Below are 8,442 nucleotides of genomic sequence, written 5' to 3'. Positions count from 1 at the left end.
GGACTATGGATGTTAGAATCAAAATGCAAATAGAAGAAATAGAAGTCTGTATCTTCCTGAATAATAAAAATGTAGAGACAAGTGTGCAAAAAAAACACCCCCATTCAGACTTATCCAGCTTGCCCACCCTCTGAGCAGATCTTTTTTGCACAGGAAATTCACTTTACTTTTGGATGCAGCATTCTTAAAAGAATCCTAGATGCTTTTTTCCTCCCTTCCTTCTTTTTTTATTTAAAAAAAAAATCATCTGTCAGAATAAGCTTTCAGGAAGTGACATTTTCACTGCAGTTGTGACATGAGATTAAGTTAATCTGTGGCATGGTGAGGCTGCGGCAGCGGCGGCAGCGTCACATTGATGTAAACAGCATTAGGACTTTCCTCTTCCCCCATTGGGAGGGCTCCATGGCTGTCTGGGTAATTCCATCTTATTGGGGCAAACAGCATGGGGCACCTGCCATGGACAACAATGTGAGCTTACACGGCTACGGGTAGATAGTGTGCCGCTGCATGTTGCCTGCATGTTGGAGGGAAGAAATGATCTGTTTCAGTGGGTAAGAAGTTCACAGAGCTAAAAGGATTAGACTGGCAGGGAAGGGTTATACACAGGTGGACAACAACAAAGCAGAATACGAGCTTGTAAAATAATGTAATCACAGCACTGCAAGCAAAACATGTTTGCAATGTAAATGCATTTTTCTATAAGTTTTCTCTAAGTGTTCTGATGTACTGCATAAATTACCAGAACAATACTTTGAAATTCAATTGAAACTCAAACGCAACAAAAAGGAAAACAGAAAGCGAGGCAAAAGAGACAGAAAACCCCAAAAGTTGTCAGCTACACTTTCAAAGTAAGCACACACAATGATTACTGACATAGAAAATGTTTACAAAATGTGCTATTTTTTTCCCAGTGTGTTGTTAACGAGCACTGTCGTCTTGTAACATATTGATGACTGGTTGATGGTAAAATAAAAATAAATGAACAGTGAATCAGATGAATGGCTCTTAATATCAAAGAATGGTATCACCTCTCCTGTGTGGCCTTTTCCCCTTTTATCTTTCAAACACCAGCACATCACATTTGCCCGCTGTCCCTCTATTCCAGTCTTTGCATGAATTCTACTGAAGTCAATTGAACTGCCCTGCATGTTAATAAATGACTCTAAAGGGCTACCCAGTGGATTTAAATGTGAACCACTCATCACTTACTGACCAAAGGTTGGAAGGGAGAACTGGCTGTAATGAGTGGATCAGTTAGCAGCCTATTATCCACAACTGCATTCCAGGGAAAAAGCTGTTATAAGTAAAGTAGTTAGTAAAAAAAAAGTACTCATACTACCACCGGGGCTTAAAGTGGGCTGGAAAGCAGACATAATCATTGCAGAATGTAAACCTCAAAGCAGCAGCACAGATTAGCTGATCACAAGCTGTACACAAAGAAAACAAACACTCTGGAGATCACAACAGAAATTTACACGTGCCTTATTTCTAGGTAGGTTAAGTCTTTTACCTGCCGATGGCATTGCTGCTGTGGAAAGTAGGTTCCCCCAAACCTGCCAAGTTTCCCACTCAACACTAAGCAGAGCATCACCATGGCAACCAAGAGAGTAGCATTTTAAAAGATGGAGGAGCTGTCGAATTTTAACCAACACCATGATTTTTTTTCTAAATCATCTAAATCATATTTTAACGAATATTCTTAAGTGAGTTATTTTTACTGCCTAAACTGAACCAAACAGTTCTGATATTGCAACTATGGTACAAGTGGTGTGTATAACATTATTATTACCAGTATACCATATGTGATGAATGTTACTTGAACTTTGGTCTCGAGCGAACCACGAAATCCCTCCAACCAGCAAATATTGACTTTCGAAAGCCAAAAGTATTCATATGATGTACACGCACAGAAATCTGGACACATGAGACGAGAAGGATGAACGCCCCCCCCCCCAAAAAAAACAGTGCTTAAGAACTTAAAAAAAAAATTCTCAGAAACTCACATCTAGAAACATGAATCAATAAATTAGAGGTTGGGACTACTTCACAACTGGTACCCAAGATTTAAATCTGTACATTAAATAGAAGAAGAATAGTACATTAGAACAGTATACAGTATGACACTGGTATAAATTTCATATGTCTGGCAGGTTTGTGAGTTACTAGAGAGAATAGCATTTATACATCAAAATGACATAACACCCTGATAGATGTCAAAGTGGCCTGAGCGGTCATCCCTATCTGTTATCACTCTTTAAAAAAAAATACTCATACCAGAGGCATTAATGCAGCTCTAACACTAAAGTGACTTCTGATACTTGCAGCTGATAACAGGTTGTTTGGTTTCCCCTATCCAATAGGCCTTTCATCATATGGCTGGAATAACCTGGAGCAGAAAATCTGCAGAGCAGTAATCGAGAAAATTGATTTCAGGTTGTGCTCCTGGAGCTGAGTGGCAGAGGTCGGCTCTACCACCTCACCTCATATACACACCGACAGACGCAAGCACGCATGTATGCACTCGCACACACTTTAGAAAATGAAAATGGTGGTTCCTGACAGTTTGTGCCTCCTAACATGGCAAAATGCTAATTGGTTTAGGGATACTTATTAAATTATATCTATCTATCTATCTATCTATCTATCTATCTATCTATCTATCTATATATACATACATACACACACTCACATACTAAATCAAAATCAGGATGCATTAATTTGGAAGCTGCTTTTATCTAAAGTGGCTTACAAGAGCATTCAAAAGAAGGTATATAAAAAAAGTGTATCAATTTTAGATAAAACTGCTTTGGGGTTTTGTAATGTGTTAAAAGGGCTAATTAAAAAAGTACCTTTTATATCTATGACAGAAGGTAGTGACTTCTGGTGTCCTGACGGAACTAAATCCACCATTGTGAAACCAAAACAGGAGCTGAGATTATCGAGATAACGGCATTCACAGATCCAGGCAGAAAAAAAGCGAGTGGAGTGTAAAGATTTTACACAGGCTTGGAGTTGGCCAGGACCAAGTCTATCATTTTTGAAGCGCCACATTAAAATGCTCCACAACATGCAGCTGTGGTATGAAGGTTTTAAATGAATGTCACCGTAAGTTCTGGATATTTATAGGATTTTTTAATAGCAACGTAGATCAAAAAAGCTTTGCATAAAAATTATATAAATAAAAATAACCTGCTTTTAGACGCTTTGACACCGAGGATATTTTGACTTGAGAAACACAAATGCTGTTAATAATGTTAGTTATGGCATTCTGGCTTACTGACACACTTAAACTGGACTGAATCATCGTTAATTTAATTAGTTACAGTTTTTATGTGTCAAAGTAAAATTATATGAAAAAGACCACAAACACATTTAGACATTACATTCATACGAAGGGTTGGAATATTTTTTAGGGCACAGGAAAACAGAAGTAGATCCCAATTGTTTCTACAGATAAAAAGGAGCATAATTAGCCAAAGTAACAGAAATCGATTAGCGCTTTACACACACACACACACACACACACACACACACACACACACACACACACACACACACACAAGTTTAAAAAAAAGGAAAAGAAAAAAGATGAAGGCAGAAGTACAAAAATTGCTTTTGTACGCTTGAAAACTGTGTCCTTGTCAAGGCATCGCACATCCAACAAACTAAAGATCAGCTTTAATTGTTTCCAGAGAAGTCAAATTAATTGCATACGACCACTGAATGAAAGACTGGGGATGGAAACATACAAAAGATCGTAACACTAACACTGCCGTCATACTCTGAGTGATCCACAAATAAAACATTAAATAGTCACAAATTACAGTTCCACTGCATTTTAAAGTGGGAAGTGATATGAAATAGAAAATCCTCAAAGTCCTTTAAATAATAAACCCATCTGTTTTTCCATAGCAACTACTAAGCGTCAAGTGGCGATAATATGAGTGTTTGATACACGAAGTTATTTAATCAAAGTGTTGTGGCTTTGTTTTCTTTGATAATGATAACTTTACATCAGTAATTCTCGATCCTGTTTTAGGGAACCAAAAACTATAATTATCTTTCTTGCCCAAAACTTTACAGACCTAAAGACATGATTATTTAAATCTTTGGCTGTATCCAAAAAATGTCCTTGGGCTGAATACATTGGTATACTCCATGAAAGCACCTTTGAGATGAGGAGAGTAAAAATAAAAGTAAAAATAAAGCCAGGAAGGCAAATTGCCAAATAATTCATTTTATTAAAAAGGGTTAAGATAAAGAAAAAGCTGTACCACTGTGTCTATGGAAAATGACAACAATAAAACATAAGCCACAACAAACTCTAAAATACAGGGTTACAAAAACATCCCTTCACTTGCAGGAGAACATGGGCTGCACAGCGCCTCTACCAGCTTTTATACCCAGCACTGATTGCTGAGTGGAGTCAGCTGCACACTGGCCCCACAGAAAAACAAGCAGGTACCTGAGTCACAGAGAGAGCAGCAGGACATGCATACAACGCCACACAACGCCACACAAGAGTTGCAAGAATTTCTTATGGAAGCTTGTTTCCATTACTAAAAATAGTTCAAAAATAAAAAATTGCCAGGCAACGCTAAGTCAACTTTTTCAGTCAAATAACTACATTTTGAGAAATCTTAAATGCTAAGTGCAGTATACTACAAAGGTCACACCTCATTTTTAAAAAAATATTTTGCTAGGAAAAAGGGAAATAGGTGCAGTGTACTGAATCGTGTAATTAAATGGAAATACAGTATACAAAGCAAAAGCAAAGTTTGTACAATTCTAATTTTTTAGCTTCAACAAAGTCGACCTTTATTCTTGAACACAGCCTGAACTCTCTAAGGCAAGTTTTCTTCTTCTTTAAGTAGTCTTCAGGAATAGTTCTCTAGGTTTCATGAAGGACATTCAAAGCTCTTCTTTGGATGTCGGCAGCCTTTTCTTCTGTTTCCTATCAAGGTGATTCCACACTACTTTAGTAATGTTGACATTCAGGATCTGGGGAGGCCAATCTATGACTGCTGGTGTTCTATTGTTGCTTTTTCTATCCAGGTATGTTTTTGCTGCTTTGACAGTGGGTTTTTGATCACTGTCACCGCGAAAATGAAGCCATTAGCAATCAGATGCTTTCCAGATGGTATTCCATGGCATACCAACATCTGATCATTTTTCGTGTAAGTAACCACTGTCTGAAATGTAGCTGACAGGGTTTTGTTTTGTAGATGCCTATAGAGACTCACTGTACCTCTCTCCTGACCTTCTCTTTAAATATTGATGATGATTTGAACAAAAAAAAATTAATTTGGATTAATCCCTCCATAAGATGTGTTGCCACTAATATTCTGTTAGTTCTTGTGCAATTTGGCTGTTTCTTTCCGTAAGAATGGCTTCTTGACAGCAAGCCTTCTACTGAGACAATTTCTGATGAGGCTTCAGTGAACAGTAGATGGATGAAGGGCCACATGCATCTCTCAGGTCCTGTGTCAGGTCTTTGCTGGATTATTTTCCCTATTTCTTAAAAACATGACTTTTAGATACTGTTTCTATTTTCTTTTGTCCTCCAGTTGTTCAGATTCCTTACATCTTTGTATTTTTTTGGCTAATAGGTGTTTGGGAATCAGCTTGTTGATGCAAAAATAATATTTTATACAAACTCTATTATTGACATATTTTCTAGATTCAATTTAAGAGAAAGATTTTTTTTTGTTTGCAAAAGACAGCTATTAACAAAGTGCTTAAAGAGACAGTGACACACAATTTACTGTAGGTCATACAAATTTTTCAGTGCATGTAAAACTGTAAACATAAACCAGGCAGCAATCTCTTGAGGGAAATCCAGAAGAAACAAATGAGTAGTATTTGTCAGAATCAGAGTTGTATCATTGAACCTTAACTAGTAAAACAAACTTAATCAGGTGTATAATTTTAAGACTGTACTATGTTTTTTTTTTTTTCCATTTTCACTGACATGTCTTTAAAATACTGTTTAGCAGATTGAGTTATCGATAATTATTCTTAGCATGCATTTTTTATTTTTTGCCTAATATGATGCTCTGAGACAAACTGAAGCAGTTACAGTAAACATACAGGAAATTGGCCTTTTTTGGCGCTCCCACGTGGAACACTGACTCCTACAGCTCGATAAAGTTGCCTCATTTTCTCCCTTTTTTCCCAGTACTGAGGCTATGGCCCACTTTGATGTTCCTATGTTAAATATTGAATGTACATGCATATTGAAGCAGCTGAACCCCAGAACAAGACTGAGGGCAGGATAATAAACATTGCCAGGGAATTTCACTTCTCTAATTGCCAAGAGTTAATCTTTATTTCCCAGCATAGAGCCTTGACCTGTAGTAATGGAGCTTCAGAGTCCCTTGGTAAATATAAATAAGAGGGAGGCAGGGAGGGAGGAAAAGAGAAAGGTGAGAGAAATAAACAACACTGTAAAACATTTAAAATCCCTTTCACCTGTAGGATTTCTTTATGAATACAAAATAATAGTGATAATGTAGAAATAACATCAATCGTATAAAAAGATTAAAGCTGGTGTTTAATCAGATTTGCTTTCCACTTACACTTTGTCAGTTTGTAAAGGCAGGTCTTCATTTTGAGATCAGTTTCTCTATTTTCATTCCAAAGGGAGAGGACAGTTTTATTTCGGAAGAAACGTAAGGAGTGTTTACAGTTATATTCAGTATGTGCAGACAGGAAGTAAAGAAAATGATTCACTGTTTTCATTGTTATTATTGTTAACTTTAAATCAACACAGTGCTACTTTCCAACCGCTTGATAGTCTCAGTTATCACATCATTTGTTTGTGAGCTAATGAAAATGCTGAAACAGTAGAAACAGTGTTTTTAATGAAAATGTAAAATACAGATGCCCGGCCCATCAGGAGATATTAATTTTTAGATTATTAGCTAGTCAGACAAAGCTTAAAACCCTTGTTAGTGATAACCAACTAACTTTCTCTGCTAAGCTGGGCTTGCTGCTTCAGGATCTGAGCGTGCTCATATATAAAGGGTATTCCACACCCCTATGACCCCTATATATGCCACTTACTCCAATCAGAGATGCTATCAGATGTAGATGATGATAAAATGGCGATGAAAATGGATGGAGAACATAAAAACGCAACAGTAAAATGCAACACTGTGCAAATAAGGCAAGAGATTAATGCTGCGGAAAATGGTTAGTTGGTGATTTAGTACACAGAGTGGCAATATAAACATTTGAACTTGAGTTAATTATTTTATCTCTGTGCTGCTGTTTATTTGGAGTGCGATGGCTGCACATTTGAAACTTTAAATTGGACACATTTCAATATAAAAAGTTACCGTCCCATAGCATAATTATTTTTATTGATCAGGTATTCTTGGGAGTAAAGAGTGTACTAATGTAACTTATCAATTTTCTAATCAGCATTCCGTTAACTGCAGTTCCAGCGGTGTAAAAGTGACTTGGCATCAGATTAGAATTAAGTTTAAAAACATTTACACATTTTCTGGATCATTAATAAATAAATCTTTTCCAGTCTTACTGACCAAAACATATACAACACACACAAATTTGTGCAGCACTTTTAACACTATGCTGCTGTACAGTGTTCTGTTCATATGTTGCCAATGCCACTCCCTTCCTGTGAACGTGCTCACATCTGCATCGATAACCATCTCTGTCTAACCTTTCAACCCGTTTGCCGATGATAGTGTAAGAAAAGCCAGAAAACGCAAAGATATTCTGGGTGTGTTGAAGTTATTTTATAGTACAGAGCCCCAAAAGAAATAAGAGAACGCTGGAAGAACACAACAAGCAGGAGGAAACCAAACACACAGACTGAGAAAAAGGCAAAGGGGGAAACATGACTATAATTACACATACAGGGAACTAGGTGGAACTAATGAGCACAGGTGAAAACAGTCATGGGATCACAAAGGTAAGAAGACACAGATAGGAAGAAAAACAACAACCAAAAAGCCTCACAAGGAGCGCCACCTAACCAAAATAAATCAGGAATGCGACACAGAGCACACAGACACAAGAGGACAAGAAACAGGATGAAATTATAATAATTAAATAAACAACCAAAACTCAAATACTTGTAAATTGCTTTGCCTTGACTTGCTCCTGTTCAAACACAGGAGCAAGCCTGGGCTGTTATCAGACTGACATCTCTGCATGCTGCACTCTGTTTGTCTTTACCTTGTTGCTCTGATTAGTTGTAGGTCTGGACACTTTTTGCATTTCTGAGTCTGTACAAGCATTTTGCATTAGTCTAGCCATGACAGGATATCATTTTATGGGCTGTGTTGACGGCTACAAAACATACTTTATCCCCAGCTATTCTCTACAAGGGGGTTATTTAAGTCCACTCAGTTGCACTGTAATTTACAGTAAAACCAAGAAAGCCAGCAGAAAAATATAAAAGTAGCAAAAAAT

At 37.1% G+C, this 8,442-nt stretch overlaps 1 long non-coding RNA gene across 1 annotated transcript; it reads right to left on the bottom strand.

Moving 5' to 3' along the window:
• Nucleotides 1–203: 203 nt before the first annotated feature.
• LOC120442246 lies at nucleotides 204–1,563 on the bottom strand. Its single transcript, XR_005614582.1, has 2 exons — nucleotides 1,511–1,563; nucleotides 204–514 (listed from the first exon to the last, which is right to left on the bottom strand). It is a non-coding gene; the product is annotated as an uncharacterized LOC120442246 (long non-coding RNA).
• Between the last annotated feature and the right edge of the window lie 6,879 nt (nucleotides 1,564–8,442).

The sequence above is a fragment of the Oreochromis aureus genome, linkage group 10, assembly GCF_013358895.1.
Source record: "Oreochromis aureus strain Israel breed Guangdong linkage group 10, ZZ_aureus, whole genome shotgun sequence".
Lineage (NCBI taxonomy): Eukaryota > Metazoa > Chordata > Actinopteri > Cichliformes > Cichlidae > Oreochromis > Oreochromis aureus.
This window is presented reverse-complemented; position numbering and strand designations above follow the sequence as displayed.